Consider the following 18,667-nt stretch of genomic DNA (forward strand, 5'->3'; position numbering starts at 1 on the left):
TAACCCCCTAACCCTAACCCTAACCCTAACCCCTAACCCCTAACCCTAACCCCTAACCCCCCTAACCCTAACCCCTAACCCTAACCCTAACCCTAACCCCTAACCCCCTGATCTAATCTGGCCCTAAACAACCTGAAATTTGGATACTTTAATTCTACTTCTTTCCTGGAAATTAAATCTTAAACCTTACCCCAGTACTGGATCTGAAGCCCGAGTAATCCTAACCCCAGCTGAAACCTAAAGCCTAACCCAACGTCACATCTCCTTTCTAAATTTACTCCCCAAGTCGGGTTGAGTCCTCCCCAAGTAGGGTTGAGAGAGTAGTATTGAAGCCAAGTCGGCATTGTAGTAGCCCAAAAAATTCGGAAGAGAAAGAGGACAGATGTAGACCAAAAGGAAGGGTAATGGGCAGAGGACAGGAGAGGGAAAGAAAAGGATGATGAAAAGGGAAAAGTCAAAGGGGAAAGAGGAAAAGACTGGAAAAGAAGAAAGGAAGAAAAAGGGAAAAATGAGAGCCAAAAAGTCTGGCAGAATTGGAAAAAAGCAGTAAGCTAAAAAAGATATTATGAGAAAGCCATAGAAAGCCAAGGAGGCGGGATCAGAGGGAGAGTATAAATAGGAGCCTCAAACACAGAGCTCTTCAGTATGCCCTCGCCTGAGGAAGAAGCAACACCTTCGAAACGTCGCGACAAGGGCATACTCATTTGATTTTTTCAATTTTACGTTAGTTTGTTGTTTTAGTTTGTTATTTTGGGGGATTTTATTTCATGTTTTGATTCATGTTTTATTGATTTTCCTTACAAGCTCAAATCAGAGATACATCAAAACTAAATGAAAAAACCACACAGAAAACAAATTGGGATGGAAAATTTTATTGGAAACGAGCCAAAGTAACGGACACGGACAATGAGAACCTGTAAAAAACAAATACTTACCTTTTGAAATTTAAAACAAAAACCGTACTTACCTGAAAAGAAAAAACCTGTAAAAGAAATACTTACCTTGAAAATCAAAAATACTTATGGAGGTAGAGGGATGTGAGGCTGTGGACCATCGGGGTTGATGGCCCGTGCACGCCCTGTTCCTCCTTCGGGAGGGACAGGTTCTTTTTCTTCAACCCTAACCAGCCAGTGCCTCGCTCCGGTTGGTCTTTGGGTCTCACTCCTAGTTAAAGCTCAATCTAGCATCTATGCCCTACCCCAGTCATTTAACCTAACCCTAACCAATTTGTTTATCTCAAATTACCCAACCTAAATTTGGATTTTGGCCCTATTGTATATACCCCCTGATCTAATCTGGCCCTAAACAACCTGAAATTTGGATACTTTAATTCTACTTCTTTCCTGGAAATTAAATCTTAAACCTTACCCCAGTACTGGATCTGAAGCCCGAGTAATCCTAACCCCAGCTGAAACCTAAAGCCTAACCCAACGTCACATCTCCTTTCTAAATTTACTCCCCAAGTCGGGTTGAGTCCTCCCCAAGTAGGGTTGAGAGAGTAGTATTGAAGCCAAGTCGGCATTGTAGTAGCCCAAAAAATTCGGAAGAGAAAGAGGACAGATGTAGACCAAAAGGAAGGGTAATGGGCAGAGGACAGGAGAGGGAAAGAAAAGGATGATGAAAAGGGAAAAGTCAAAGGGGAAAGAGGAAAAGACTGGAAAAGAAGAAAGGAAGAAAAAGGGAAAAATGAGAGCCAAAAAGTCTGGCAGAATTGGAAAAAAGCAGTAAGCTAAAAAAGATATTATGAGAAAGCCATAGAAAGCCAAGGAGGCGGGATCAGAGGGAGAGTATAAATAGGAGCCTCAAACACAGAGCTCTTCAGTATGCCCTCGCCTGAGGAAGAAGCAACACCTTCGAAACGTCGCGACAAGGGCATACTCATTTGATTTTTTCAATTTTACGTTAGTTTGTTGTTTTAGTTTGTTATTTTGGGGGATTTTATTTCATGTTTTGATTCATGTTTTATTGATTTTCCTTACAAGCTCAAATCAGAGATACATCAAAACTAAATGAAAAAACCACACAGAAAACAAATTGGGATGGAAAATTTTATTGGAAACGAGCCAAAGTAACGGACACGGACAATGAGAACCTGTAAAAAACAAATACTTACCTTTTGAAATTTAAAACAAAAACCGTACTTACCTGAAAAGAAAAAACCTGTAAAAGAAATACTTACCTTGAAAATCAAAAATACTTATGGAGGTAGAGGGATGTGAGGCTGTGGACCATCGGGGTTGATGGCCCGTGCACGCCCTGTTCCTCCTTCGGGAGGGACAGGTTCTTTTTCTTCAACCCTAACCAGCCAGTGCCTCGCTCCGGTTGGTCTTTGGGTCTCACTCCTAGTTAAAGCTCAATCTAGCATCTATGCCCTACCCCAGTCATTTAACCTAACCCTAACCAATTTGTTTATCTCAAATTACCCAACCTAAATTTGGATTTTGGCCCTATTGTATATACCCCCTGATCTAATCTGGCCCTAAACAACCTGAAATTTGGATACTTTAATTCTACTTCTTTCCTGGAAATTAAATCTTAAACCTTACCCCAGTACTGGATCTGAAGCCCGAGTAATCCTAACCCCAGCTGAAACCTAAAGCCTAACCCAACGTCACATCTCCTTTCTAAATTTACTCCCCAAGTCGGGTTGAGTCCTCCCCAAGTAGGGTTGAGAGAGTAGTATTGAAGCCAAGTCGGCATTGTAGTAGCCCAAAAAATTCGGAAGAGAAAGAGGACAGATGTAGACCAAAAGGAAGGGTAATGGGCAGAGGACAGGAGAGGGAAAGAAAAGGATGATGAAAAGGGAAAAGTCAAAGGGGAAAGAGGAAAAGACTGGAAAAGAAGAAAGGAAGAAAAAGGGAAAAATGAGAGCCAAAAAGTCTGGCAGAATTGGAAAAAAGCAGTAAGCTAAAAAAGATATTATGAGAAAGCCATAGAAAGCCAAGGAGGCGGGATCAGAGGGAGAGTATAAATAGGAGCCTCAAACACAGAGCTCTTCAGTATGCCCTCGCCTGAGGAAGAAGCAACACCTTCGAAACGTCGCGACAAGGGCATACTCATTTGATTTTTTCAATTTTACGTTAGTTTGTTGTTTTAGTTTGTTATTTTGGGGGATTTTATTTCATGTTTTGATTCATGTTTTATTGATTTTCCTTACAAGCTCAAATCAGAGATACATCAAAACTAAATGAAAAAACCACACAGAAAACAAATTGGGATGGAAAATTTTATTGGAAACGAGCCAAAGTAACGGACACGGACAATGAGAACCTGTAAAAAACAAATACTTACCTTTTGAAATTTAAAACAAAAACCGTACTTACCTGAAAAGAAAAAACCTGTAAAAGAAATACTTACCTTGAAAATCAAAAATACTTATGGAGGTAGAGGGATGTGAGGCTGTGGACCATCGGGGTTGATGGCCCGTGCACGCCCTGTTCCTCCTTCGGGAGGGACAGGTTCTTTTTCTTCAACCCTAACCAGCCAGTGCCTCGCTCCGGTTGGTCTTTGGGTCTCACTCCTAGTTAAAGCTCAATCTAGCATCTATGCCCTACCCCAGTCATTTAACCTAACCCTAACCAATTTGTTTATCTCAAATTACCCAACCTAAATTTGGATTTTGGCCCTATTGTATATACCCCCTGATCTAATCTGGCCCTAAACAACCTGAAATTTGGATACTTTAATTCTACTTCTTTCCTGGAAATTAAATCTTAAACCTTACCCCAGTACTGGATCTGAAGCCCGAGTAATCCTAACCCCAGCTGAAACCTAAAGCCTAACCCAACGTCACATCTCCTTTCTAAATTTACTCCCCAAGTCGGGTTGAGTCCTCCCCAAGTAGGGTTGAGAGAGTAGTATTGAAGCCAAGTCGGCATTGTAGTAGCCCAAAAAATTCGGAAGAGAAAGAGGACAGATGTAGACCAAAAGGAAGGGTAATGGGCAGAGGACAGGAGAGGGAAAGAAAAGGATGATGAAAAGGGAAAAGTCAAAGGGGAAAGAGGAAAAGACTGGAAAAGAAGAAAGGAAGAAAAAGGGAAAAATGAGAGCCAAAAAGTCTGGCAGAATTGGAAAAAAGCAGTAAGCTAAAAAAGATATTATGAGAAAGCCATAGAAAGCCAAGGAGGCGGGATCAGAGGGAGAGTATAAATAGGAGCCTCAAACACAGAGCTCTTCAGTATGCCCTCGCCTGAGGAAGAAGCAACACCTTCGAAACGTCGCGACAAGGGCATACTCATTTGATTTTTTCAATTTTACGTTAGTTTGTTGTTTTAGTTTGTTATTTTGGGGGATTTTATTTCATGTTTTGATTCATGTTTTATTGATTTTCCTTACAAGCTCAAATCAGAGATACATCAAAACTAAATGAAAAAACCACACAGAAAACAAATTGGGATGGAAAATTTTATTGGAAACGAGCCAAAGTAACGGACACGGACAATGAGAACCTGTAAAAAACAAATACTTACCTTTTGAAATTTAAAACAAAAACCGTACTTACCTGAAAAGAAAAAACCTGTAAAAGAAATACTTACCTTGAAAATCAAAAATACTTATGGAGGTAGAGGGATGTGAGGCTGTGGACCATCGGGGTTGATGGCCCGTGCACGCCCTGTTCCTCCTTCGGGAGGGACAGGTTCTTTTTCTTCAACCCTAACCAGCCAGTGCCTCGCTCCGGTTGGTCTTTGGGTCTCACTCCTAGTTAAAGCTCAATCTAGCATCTATGCCCTACCCCAGTCATTTAACCTAACCCTAACCAATTTGTTTATCTCAAATTACCCAACCTAAATTTGGATTTTGGCCCTATTGTATATACCCCCTGATCTAATCTGGCCCTAAACAACCTGAAATTTGGATACTTTAATTCTACTTCTTTCCTGGAAATTAAATCTTAAACCTTACCCCAGTACTGGATCTGAAGCCCGAGTAATCCTAACCCCAGCTGAAACCTAAAGCCTAACCCAACGTCACATCTCCTTTCTAAATTTACTCCCCAAGTCGGGTTGAGTCCTCCCCAAGTAGGGTTGAGAGAGTAGTATTGAAGCCAAGTCGGCATTGTAGTAGCCCAAAAAATTCGGAAGAGAAAGAGGACAGATGTAGACCAAAAGGAAGGGTAATGGGCAGAGGACAGGAGAGGGAAAGAAAAGGATGATGAAAAGGGAAAAGTCAAAGGGGAAAGAGGAAAAGACTGGAAAAGAAGAAAGGAAGAAAAAGGGAAAAATGAGAGCCAAAAAGTCTGGCAGAATTGGAAAAAAGCAGTAAGCTAAAAAAGATATTATGAGAAAGCCATAGAAAGCCAAGGAGGCGGGATCAGAGGGAGAGTATAAATAGGAGCCTCAAACACAGAGCTCTTCAGTATGCCCTCGCCTGAGGAAGAAGCAACACCTTCGAAACGTCGCGACAAGGGCATACTCATTTGATTTTTTCAATTTTACGTTAGTTTGTTGTTTTAGTTTGTTATTTTGGGGGATTTTATTTCATGTTTTGATTCATGTTTTATTGATTTTCCTTACAAGCTCAAATCAGAGATACATCAAAACTAAATGAAAAAACCACACAGAAAACAAATTGGGATGGAAAATTTTATTGGAAACGAGCCAAAGTAACGGACACGGACAATGAGAACCTGTAAAAAACAAATACTTACCTTTTGAAATTTAAAACAAAAACCGTACTTACCTGAAAAGAAAAAACCTGTAAAAGAAATACTTACCTTGAAAATCAAAAATACTTATGGAGGTAGAGGGATGTGAGGCTGTGGACCATCGGGGTTGATGGCCCGTGCACGCCCTGTTCCTCCTTCGGGAGGGACAGGTTCTTTTTCTTCAACCCTAACCAGCCAGTGCCTCGCTCCGGTTGGTCTTTGGGTCTCACTCCTAGTTAAAGCTCAATCTAGCATCTATGCCCTACCCCAGTCATTTAACCTAACCCTAACCAATTTGTTTATCTCAAATTACCCAACCTAAATTTGGATTTTGGCCCTATTGTATATACCCCCTGATCTAATCTGGCCCTAAACAACCTGAAATTTGGATACTTTAATTCTACTTCTTTCCTGGAAATTAAATCTTAAACCTTACCCCAGTACTGGATCTGAAGCCCGAGTAATCCTAACCCCAGCTGAAACCTAAAGCCTAACCCAACGTCACATCTCCTTTCTAAATTTACTCCCCAAGTCGGGTTGAGTCCTCCCCAAGTAGGGTTGAGAGAGTAGTATTGAAGCCAAGTCGGCATTGTAGTAGCCCAAAAAATTCGGAAGAGAAAGAGGACAGATGTAGACCAAAAGGAAGGGTAATGGGCAGAGGACAGGAGAGGGAAAGAAAAGGATGATGAAAAGGGAAAAGTCAAAGGGGAAAGAGGAAAAGACTGGAAAAGAAGAAAGGAAGAAAAAGGGAAAAATGAGAGCCAAAAAGTCTGGCAGAATTGGAAAAAAGCAGTAAGCTAAAAAAGATATTATGAGAAAGCCATAGAAAGCCAAGGAGGCGGGATCAGAGGGAGAGTATAAATAGGAGCCTCAAACACAGAGCTCTTCAGTATGCCCTCGCCTGAGGAAGAAGCAACACCTTCGAAACGTCGCGACAAGGGCATACTCATTTGATTTTTTCAATTTTACGTTAGTTTGTTGTTTTAGTTTGTTATTTTGGGGGATTTTATTTCATGTTTTGATTCATGTTTTATTGATTTTCCTTACAAGCTCAAATCAGAGATACATCAAAACTAAATGAAAAAACCACACAGAAAACAAATTGGGATGGAAAATTTTATTGGAAACGAGCCAAAGTAACGGACACGGACAATGAGAACCTGTAAAAAACAAATACTTACCTTTTGAAATTTAAAACAAAAACCGTACTTACCTGAAAAGAAAAAACCTGTAAAAGAAATACTTACCTTGAAAATCAAAAATACTTATGGAGGTAGAGGGATGTGAGGCTGTGGACCATCGGGGTTGATGGCCCGTGCACGCCCTGTTCCTCCTTCGGGAGGGACAGGTTCTTTTTCTTCAACCCTAACCCTAAACGACTGAAGGAGAAGCATTTATGAGATGATATTAATACTCTAAACTAAAGCTAATAATTGTGAGTTAGGCAGGACATATGGATCATGCAATCAATCGGAGACCTCCGCGTCTCCGTGGCTGGGGTAGTCGCAGGCGGCCTTCGGGCACTGCCTTCGTCCCCCCAAGTGCAGACATGCAATCAATCGGAGACCTCCACGTCTCCGCGGCTGGGGCATTCGCAGGCGACCTTTGGACACTGCCTTCGTCCCCCCAAGCGCAGACCGCCCGGGGTGGCTCTTGAGTGAAATTCTCAAAGTCACGGACATACGTTAGATTGCCATGAACCCAAATAGGGCCTAATTAACTCTCTAAAAGGCGATTGAACCTGACAGGGCCCGATTGGCCTCTTGGAAACTTTAAAAATTAAAGCCCAGAAAGGCATTACTTAATTACTATTAGGAAACTTTAAAAATTAAAGCCCAGAAAGGCATTAATTAATTACTATTATCTTATTTAATTGATGACACACTCCAAGGCGTGATCAACCTTGGGAGGGCCTTCCTTGGAAGAGGATGTCTAGTGTTAATGGCCGAAACATCCGATGATTCCAGGGTCCACTACTGATGATGTGTCCTTAAATATTACCTTAAAAATAATTAAAATATACAATAATGTCAATTTAATGAGACAATAATAGGATAATACAATAAAATAAGGATTATAATAAAGAGGAAAAACCCTGGGGGACCTTGCCGCCCGGGATGGGGGCAGGTATGGACAGTGCATTGGAGCCCGGCCCCCTTCGGGGACCGGTCTCCCAACTTTATCTTCCCCTAACCAGCCAGTGCCGCCTGACCACCCGCCTGGGTAGCGTGGGGTTCCCTGGGGGCTTCCTTCACTGGGCTGGGGGTGTCCTGACCCCCTCCCAATCCTAAACCTAACCACTTACAAAGAAAACCAAAAAAGGAATGTGAGATGGGGGTGCCATTAAAACAATAAAAACAAAGAAAGCTAGAGTGCTAAGCCAGTGCTAACAAGAAAGCCAAGGTGCTTAGCTGATGCTGGAAAGGAAATATGATGAGGGGGTGCCATTGAAACAATAACAACAAAGAAAGCTAGAGTGCTAAGCCAGTGCTAACAAGAAAGCCAAGGCGCTTAGCTGATGCTGGAAAGGAAATATGATGAGGGGGTGCCATTAAAACAATAAAAACAAAGAAAACCAAAAAAGGAATGTGAGAAGGGGGTGCCATTAAAACAATAAAAACAAAGAAAACTAAAATGCTAAACTAATGCTAACAAGAAAGCCAAGGTGCTAAGCTAATGCTAACAATTGTATGACAGTGACACATGATAAAGTACAATTTGTACATGGGACTAGTCATCTTTATATTGAGTTTCATGGATGCTAATATGGAAGCTAACATTATGCTATGGCTAAAGCTAATGATGACAGTTCAAGGACACAACAGTGGTTGCCCTGGAGATCGATCAAGTGCATGATGGGAACCAGGAAGTCAGACCAGGCAGAGCACATGGAGCACAGGGAGCAGGTGGCAGACAGACCAGGGAGGAAACCTCATTCGAAGGACCAGGTGCAGGTATGTGAGAATACATGATAACAAATATAGGAAACGACTGAAGGAGAAGCATTTATGAGATGATATTAATACTCTAAACTAAAGCTAATAATTGTGAGTTAGGCAGGACATATGGATCATGCAATCAATCGGAGACCTCCGCGTCTCCGTGGCTGGGGTAGTCGCAGGCGGCCTTCGGGCACTGCCTTCGTCCCCCCAAGTGCAGACATGCAATCAATCGGAGACCTCCACGTCTCCGCGGCTGGGGCATTCGCAGGCGACCTTTGGACACTGCCTTCGTCCCCCCAAGCGCAGACCGCCCGGGGTGGCTCTTGAGTGAAATTCTCAAAGTCACGGACATACGTTAGATTGCCATGAACCCAAATAGGGCCTAATTAACTCTCTAAAAGGCGATTGAACCTGACAGGGCCCGATTGGCCTCTTGGAAACTTTAAAAATTAAAGCCCAGAAAGGCATTACTTAATTACTATTAGGAAACTTTAAAAATTAAAGCCCAGAAAGGCATTAATTAATTACTATTATCTTATTTAATTGATGACACACTCCAAGGCGTGATCAACCTTGGGAGGGCCTTCCTTGGAAGAGGATGTCTAGTGTTAATGGCCGAAACATCCGATGATTCCAGGGTCCACTACTGATGATGTGTCCTTAAATATTACCTTAAAAATAATTAAAATATACAATAATGTCAATTTAATGAGACAATAATAGGATAATACAATAAAATAAGGATTATAATAAAGAGGAAAAACCCTGGGGGACCTTGCCGCCCGGGATGGGGGCAGGTATGGACAGTGCATTGGAGCCCGGCCCCCTTCGGGGACCGGTCTCCCAACTTTATCTTCCCCTAACCAGCCAGTGCCGCCTGACCACCCGCCTGGGTAGCGTGGGGTTCCCTGGGGGCTTCCTTCACTGGGCTGGGGGTGTCCTGACCCCCTCCCAATCCTAAACCTAACCACTTACAAAGAAAACCAAAAAAGGAATGTGAGATGGGGGTGCCATTAAAACAATAAAAACAAAGAAAGCTAGAGTGCTAAGCCAGTGCTAACAAGAAAGCCAAGGTGCTTAGCTGATGCTGGAAAGGAAATATGATGAGGGGGTGCCATTGAAACAATAACAACAAAGAAAGCTAGAGTGCTAAGCCAGTGCTAACAAGAAAGCCAAGGCGCTTAGCTGATGCTGGAAAGGAAATATGATGAGGGGGTGCCATTAAAACAATAAAAACAAAGAAAACCAAAAAAGGAATGTGAGAAGGGGGTGCCATTAAAACAATAAAAACAAAGAAAACTAAAATGCTAAACTAATGCTAACAAGAAAGCCAAGGTGCTAAGCTAATGCTAACAATTGTATGACAGTGACACATGATAAAGTACAATTTGTACATGGGACTAGTCATCTTTATATTGAGTTTCATGGATGCTAATATGGAAGCTAACATTATGCTATGGCTAAAGCTAATGATGACAGTTCAAGGACACAACAGTGGTTGCCCTGGAGATCGATCAAGTGCATGATGGGAACCAGGAAGTCAGACCAGGCAGAGCACATGGAGCACAGGGAGCAGGTGGCAGACAGACCAGGGAGGAAACCTCATTCGAAGGACCAGGTGCAGGTATGTGAGAATACATGATAACAAATATAGGAAACGACTGAAGGAGAAGCATTTATGAGATGATATTAATACTCTAAACTAAAGCTAATAATTGTGAGTTAGGCAGGACATATGGATCATGCAATCAATCGGAGACCTCCGCGTCTCCGTGGCTGGGGTAGTCGCAGGCGGCCTTCGGGCACTGCCTTCGTCCCCCCAAGTGCAGACATGCAATCAATCGGAGACCTCCACGTCTCCGCGGCTGGGGCATTCGCAGGCGACCTTTGGACACTGCCTTCGTCCCCCCAAGCGCAGACCGCCCGGGGTGGCTCTTGAGTGAAATTCTCAAAGTCACGGACATACGTTAGATTGCCATGAACCCAAATAGGGCCTAATTAACTCTCTAAAAGGCGATTGAACCTGACAGGGCCCGATTGGCCTCTTGGAAACTTTAAAAATTAAAGCCCAGAAAGGCATTACTTAATTACTATTAGGAAACTTTAAAAATTAAAGCCCAGAAAGGCATTAATTAATTACTATTATCTTATTTAATTGATGACACACTCCAAGGCGTGATCAACCTTGGGAGGGCCTTCCTTGGAAGAGGATGTCTAGTGTTAATGGCCGAAACATCCGATGATTCCAGGGTCCACTACTGATGATGTGTCCTTAAATATTACCTTAAAAATAATTAAAATATACAATAATGTCAATTTAATGAGACAATAATAGGATAATACAATAAAATAAGGATTATAATAAAGAGGAAAAACCCTGGGGGACCTTGCCGCCCGGGATGGGGGCAGGTATGGACAGTGCATTGGAGCCCGGCCCCCTTCGGGGACCGGTCTCCCAACTTTATCTTCCCCTAACCAGCCAGTGCCGCCTGACCACCCGCCTGGGTAGCGTGGGGTTCCCTGGGGGCTTCCTTCACTGGGCTGGGGGTGTCCTGACCCCCTCCCAATCCTAAACCTAACCACTTACAAAGAAAACCAAAAAAGGAATGTGAGATGGGGGTGCCATTAAAACAATAAAAACAAAGAAAGCTAGAGTGCTAAGCCAGTGCTAACAAGAAAGCCAAGGTGCTTAGCTGATGCTGGAAAGGAAATATGATGAGGGGGTGCCATTGAAACAATAACAACAAAGAAAGCTAGAGTGCTAAGCCAGTGCTAACAAGAAAGCCAAGGCGCTTAGCTGATGCTGGAAAGGAAATATGATGAGGGGGTGCCATTAAAACAATAAAAACAAAGAAAACCAAAAAAGGAATGTGAGAAGGGGGTGCCATTAAAACAATAAAAACAAAGAAAACTAAAATGCTAAACTAATGCTAACAAGAAAGCCAAGGTGCTAAGCTAATGCTAACAATTGTATGACAGTGACACATGATAAAGTACAATTTGTACATGGGACTAGTCATCTTTATATTGAGTTTCATGGATGCTAATATGGAAGCTAACATTATGCTATGGCTAAAGCTAATGATGACAGTTCAAGGACACAACAGTGGTTGCCCTGGAGATCGATCAAGTGCATGATGGGAACCAGGAAGTCAGACCAGGCAGAGCACATGGAGCACAGGGAGCAGGTGGCAGACAGACCAGGGAGGAAACCTCATTCGAAGGACCAGGTGCAGGTATGTGAGAATACATGATAACAAATATAGGAAACGACTGAAGGAGAAGCATTTATGAGATGATATTAATACTCTAAACTAAAGCTAATAATTGTGAGTTAGGCAGGACATATGGATCATGCAATCAATCGGAGACCTCCGCGTCTCCGTGGCTGGGGTAGTCGCAGGCGGCCTTCGGGCACTGCCTTCGTCCCCCCAAGTGCAGACATGCAATCAATCGGAGACCTCCACGTCTCCGCGGCTGGGGCATTCGCAGGCGACCTTTGGACACTGCCTTCGTCCCCCCAAGCGCAGACCGCCCGGGGTGGCTCTTGAGTGAAATTCTCAAAGTCACGGACATACGTTAGATTGCCATGAACCCAAATAGGGCCTAATTAACTCTCTAAAAGGCGATTGAACCTGACAGGGCCCGATTGGCCTCTTGGAAACTTTAAAAATTAAAGCCCAGAAAGGCATTACTTAATTACTATTAGGAAACTTTAAAAATTAAAGCCCAGAAAGGCATTAATTAATTACTATTATCTTATTTAATTGATGACACACTCCAAGGCGTGATCAACCTTGGGAGGGCCTTCCTTGGAAGAGGATGTCTAGTGTTAATGGCCGAAACATCCGATGATTCCAGGGTCCACTACTGATGATGTGTCCTTAAATATTACCTTAAAAATAATTAAAATATACAATAATGTCAATTTAATGAGACAATAATAGGATAATACAATAAAATAAGGATTATAATAAAGAGGAAAAACCCTGGGGGACCTTGCCGCCCGGGATGGGGGCAGGTATGGACAGTGCATTGGAGCCCGGCCCCCTTCGGGGACCGGTCTCCCAACTTTATCTTCCCCTAACCAGCCAGTGCCGCCTGACCACCCGCCTGGGTAGCGTGGGGTTCCCTGGGGGCTTCCTTCACTGGGCTGGGGGTGTCCTGACCCCCTCCCAATCCTAAACCTAACCACTTACAAAGAAAACCAAAAAAGGAATGTGAGATGGGGGTGCCATTAAAACAATAAAAACAAAGAAAGCTAGAGTGCTAAGCCAGTGCTAACAAGAAAGCCAAGGTGCTTAGCTGATGCTGGAAAGGAAATATGATGAGGGGGTGCCATTGAAACAATAACAACAAAGAAAGCTAGAGTGCTAAGCCAGTGCTAACAAGAAAGCCAAGGCGCTTAGCTGATGCTGGAAAGGAAATATGATGAGGGGGTGCCATTAAAACAATAAAAACAAAGAAAACCAAAAAAGGAATGTGAGAAGGGGGTGCCATTAAAACAATAAAAACAAAGAAAACTAAAATGCTAAACTAATGCTAACAAGAAAGCCAAGGTGCTAAGCTAATGCTAACAATTGTATGACAGTGACACATGATAAAGTACAATTTGTACATGGGACTAGTCATCTTTATATTGAGTTTCATGGATGCTAATATGGAAGCTAACATTATGCTATGGCTAAAGCTAATGATGACAGTTCAAGGACACAACAGTGGTTGCCCTGGAGATCGATCAAGTGCATGATGGGAACCAGGAAGTCAGACCAGGCAGAGCACATGGAGCACAGGGAGCAGGTGGCAGACAGACCAGGGAGGAAACCTCATTCGAAGGACCAGGTGCAGGTATGTGAGAATACATGATAACAAATATAGGAAACGACTGAAGGAGAAGCATTTATGAGATGATATTAATACTCTAAACTAAAGCTAATAATTGTGAGTTAGGCAGGACATATGGATCATGCAATCAATCGGAGACCTCCGCGTCTCCGTGGCTGGGGTAGTCGCAGGCGGCCTTCGGGCACTGCCTTCGTCCCCCCAAGTGCAGACATGCAATCAATCGGAGACCTCCACGTCTCCGCGGCTGGGGCATTCGCAGGCGACCTTTGGACACTGCCTTCGTCCCCCCAAGCGCAGACCGCCCGGGGTGGCTCTTGAGTGAAATTCTCAAAGTCACGGACATACGTTAGATTGCCATGAACCCAAATAGGGCCTAATTAACTCTCTAAAAGGCGATTGAACCTGACAGGGCCCGATTGGCCTCTTGGAAACTTTAAAAATTAAAGCCCAGAAAGGCATTACTTAATTACTATTAGGAAACTTTAAAAATTAAAGCCCAGAAAGGCATTAATTAATTACTATTATCTTATTTAATTGATGACACACTCCAAGGCGTGATCAACCTTGGGAGGGCCTTCCTTGGAAGAGGATGTCTAGTGTTAATGGCCGAAACATCCGATGATTCCAGGGTCCACTACTGATGATGTGTCCTTAAATATTACCTTAAAAATAATTAAAATATACAATAATGTCAATTTAATGAGACAATAATAGGATAATACAATAAAATAAGGATTATAATAAAGAGGAAAAACCCTGGGGGACCTTGCCGCCCGGGATGGGGGCAGGTATGGACAGTGCATTGGAGCCCGGCCCCCTTCGGGGACCGGTCTCCCAACTTTATCTTCCCCTAACCAGCCAGTGCCGCCTGACCACCCGCCTGGGTAGCGTGGGGTTCCCTGGGGGCTTCCTTCACTGGGCTGGGGGTGTCCTGACCCCCTCCCAATCCTAAACCTAACCACTTACAAAGAAAACCAAAAAAGGAATGTGAGATGGGGGTGCCATTAAAACAATAAAAACAAAGAAAGCTAGAGTGCTAAGCCAGTGCTAACAAGAAAGCCAAGGTGCTTAGCTGATGCTGGAAAGGAAATATGATGAGGGGGTGCCATTGAAACAATAACAACAAAGAAAGCTAGAGTGCTAAGCCAGTGCTAACAAGAAAGCCAAGGCGCTTAGCTGATGCTGGAAAGGAAATATGATGAGGGGGTGCCATTAAAACAATAAAAACAAAGAAAACCAAAAAAGGAATGTGAGAAGGGGGTGCCATTAAAACAATAAAAACAAAGAAAACTAAAATGCTAAACTAATGCTAACAAGAAAGCCAAGGTGCTAAGCTAATGCTAACAATTGTATGACAGTGACACATGATAAAGTACAATTTGTACATGGGACTAGTCATCTTTATATTGAGTTTCATGGATGCTAATATGGAAGCTAACATTATGCTATGGCTAAAGCTAATGATGACAGTTCAAGGACACAACAGTGGTTGCCCTGGAGATCGATCAAGTGCATGATGGGAACCAGGAAGTCAGACCAGGCAGAGCACATGGAGCACAGGGAGCAGGTGGCAGACAGACCAGGGAGGAAACCTCATTCGAAGGACCAGGTGCAGGTATGTGAGAATACATGATAACAAATATAGGAAACGACTGAAGGAGAAGCATTTATGAGATGATATTAATACTCTAAACTAAAGCTAATAATTGTGAGTTAGGCAGGACATATGGATCATGCAATCAATCGGAGACCTCCGCGTCTCCGTGGCTGGGGTAGTCGCAGGCGGCCTTCGGGCACTGCCTTCGTCCCCCCAAGTGCAGACATGCAATCAATCGGAGACCTCCACGTCTCCGCGGCTGGGGCATTCGCAGGCGACCTTTGGACACTGCCTTCGTCCCCCCAAGCGCAGACCGCCCGGGGTGGCTCTTGAGTGAAATTCTCAAAGTCACGGACATACGTTAGATTGCCATGAACCCAAATAGGGCCTAATTAACTCTCTAAAAGGCGATTGAACCTGACAGGGCCCGATTGGCCTCTTGGAAACTTTAAAAATTAAAGCCCAGAAAGGCATTACTTAATTACTATTAGGAAACTTTAAAAATTAAAGCCCAGAAAGGCATTAATTAATTACTATTATCTTATTTAATTGATGACACACTCCAAGGCGTGATCAACCTTGGGAGGGCCTTCCTTGGAAGAGGATGTCTAGTGTTAATGGCCGAAACATCCGATGATTCCAGGGTCCACTACTGATGATGTGTCCTTAAATATTACCTTAAAAATAATTAAAATATACAATAATGTCAATTTAATGAGACAATAATAGGATAATACAATAAAATAAGGATTATAATAAAGAGGAAAAACCCTGGGGGACCTTGCCGCCCGGGATGGGGGCAGGTATGGACAGTGCATTGGAGCCCGGCCCCCTTCGGGGACCGGTCTCCCAACTTTATCTTCCCCTAACCAGCCAGTGCCGCCTGACCACCCGCCTGGGTAGCGTGGGGTTCCCTGGGGGCTTCCTTCACTGGGCTGGGGGTGTCCTGACCCCCTCCCAATCCTAAACCTAACCACTTACAAAGAAAACCAAAAAAGGAATGTGAGATGGGGGTGCCATTAAAACAATAAAAACAAAGAAAGCTAGAGTGCTAAGCCAGTGCTAACAAGAAAGCCAAGGTGCTTAGCTGATGCTGGAAAGGAAATATGATGAGGGGGTGCCATTGAAACAATAACAACAAAGAAAGCTAGAGTGCTAAGCCAGTGCTAACAAGAAAGCCAAGGCGCTTAGCTGATGCTGGAAAGGAAATATGATGAGGGGGTGCCATTAAAACAATAAAAACAAAGAAAACCAAAAAAGGAATGTGAGAAGGGGGTGCCATTAAAACAATAAAAACAAAGAAAACTAAAATGCTAAACTAATGCTAACAAGAAAGCCAAGGTGCTAAGCTAATGCTAACAATTGTATGACAGTGACACATGATAAAGTACAATTTGTACATGGGACTAGTCATCTTTATATTGAGTTTCATGGATGCTAATATGGAAGCTAACATTATGCTATGGCTAAAGCTAATGATGACAGTTCAAGGACACAACAGTGGTTGCCCTGGAGATCGATCAAGTGCATGATGGGAACCAGGAAGTCAGACCAGGCAGAGCACATGGAGCACAGGGAGCAGGTGGCAGACAGACCAGGGAGGAAACCTCATTCGAAGGACCAGGTGCAGGTATGTGAGAATACATGATAACAAATATAGGAAACGACTGAAGGAGAAGCATTTATGAGATGATATTAATACTCTAAACTAAAGCTAATAATTGTGAGTTAGGCAGGACATATGGATCATGCAATCAATCGGAGACCTCCGCGTCTCCGTGGCTGGGGTAGTCGCAGGCGGCCTTCGGGCACTGCCTTCGTCCCCCCAAGTGCAGACATGCAATCAATCGGAGACCTCCACGTCTCCGCGGCTGGGGCATTCGCAGGCGACCTTTGGACACTGCCTTCGTCCCCCCAAGCGCAGACCGCCCGGGGTGGCTCTTGAGTGAAATTCTCAAAGTCACGGACATACGTTAGATTGCCATGAACCCAAATAGGGCCTAATTAACTCTCTAAAAGGCGATTGAACCTGACAGGGCCCGATTGGCCTCTTGGAAACTTTAAAAATTAAAGCCCAGAAAGGCATTACTTAATTACTATTAGGAAACTTTAAAAATTAAAGCCCAGAAAGGCATTAATTAATTACTATTATCTTATTTAATTGATGACACACTCCAAGGCGTGATCAACCTTGGGAGGGCCTTCCTTGGAAGAGGATGTCTAGTGTTAATGGCCGAAACATCCGATGATTCCAGGGTCCACTACTGATGATGTGTCCTTAAATATTACCTTAAAAATAATTAAAATATACAATAATGTCAATTTAATGAGACAATAATAGGATAATACAATAAAATAAGGATTATAATAAAGAGGAAAAACCCTGGGGGACCTTGCCGCCCGGGATGGGGGCAGGTATGGACAGTGCATTGGAGCCCGGCCCCCTTCGGGGACCGGTCTCCCAACTTTATCTTCCCCTAACCAGCCAGTGCCGCCTGACCACCCGCCTGGGTAGCGTGGGGTTCCCTGGGGGCTTCCTTCACTGGGCTGGGGGTGTCCTGACCCCCTCCCAATCCTAAACCTAACCACTTACAAAGAAAACCAAAAAAGGAATGTGAGATGGGGGTGCCATTAAAACAATAAAAACAAAGAAAGCTAGAGTGCTAAGCCAGTGCTAACAAGAAAGCCAAGGTGCTTAGCTGATGCTGGAAAGGAAATATGATGAGGGGGTGCCATTGAAACAATAACAACAAAGAAAGCTAGAGTGCTAAGCCAGTGCTAACAAGAAAGCCAAGGCGCTTAGCTGATGCTGGAAAGGAAATATGATGAGGGGGTGCCATTAAAACAATAAAAACAAAGAAAACCAAAAAAGGAATGTGAGAAGGGGGTGCCATTAAAACAATAAAAACAAAGAAAACTAAAATGCTAAACTAATGCTAACAAGAAAGCCAAGGTGCTAAGCTAATGCTAACAATTGTATGACAGTGACACATGATAAAGTACAATTTGTACATGGGACTAGTCATCTTTATATTGAGTTTCATGGATGCTAATATGGAAGCTAACATTATGCTATGGCTAAAGCTAATGATGACAGTTCAAGGACACAACAGTGGTTGCCCTGGAGATCGATCAAGTGCATGATGGGAACCAGGAAGTCAGACCAGGCAGAGCACATGGAGCACAGGGAGCAGGTGGCAGACAGACCAGGGAGGAAACCTCATTCGAAGGACCAGGTGCAGGTATGTGAGAATACATGATAACAAATATAGGAAACGACTGAAGGAGAAGCATTTATGAGATGATATTAATACTTTAAATTTGTAGAAGCTAAAAGCGAATAATGGTGAGCTAATGAGTAAAATTTTCAAAGTCACGTACATACGTTAGATTTCCATGAGCCCAAATAGGGCCTCGTTGGCTCTTTAAAATGCGGCTCAACAAGACAGTATATCATTAAATATGAACAACAATTAACGGTACAACAGGAATACTTGATTTTGGATGGTTTTATTGAAATGAAGATAAAACGACTAACGTTAGGATTTTACAAAATCACGGCACCTCGTTGGATTTGGACTGAACTTGACAGGGCCAATTGGCCCCTTGGAAACTTTAAAAATTAAAGCCCAGATTGGC

The sequence above is a fragment of the Rhamphochromis longiceps genome, linkage group LG18 (assembly GCF_057381845.1).
Source record: "Rhamphochromis longiceps isolate RC_006_pf linkage group LG18, R_longiceps_female_GT1.1, whole genome shotgun sequence".
NCBI lineage: Eukaryota > Metazoa > Chordata > Actinopteri > Cichliformes > Cichlidae > Rhamphochromis > Rhamphochromis longiceps.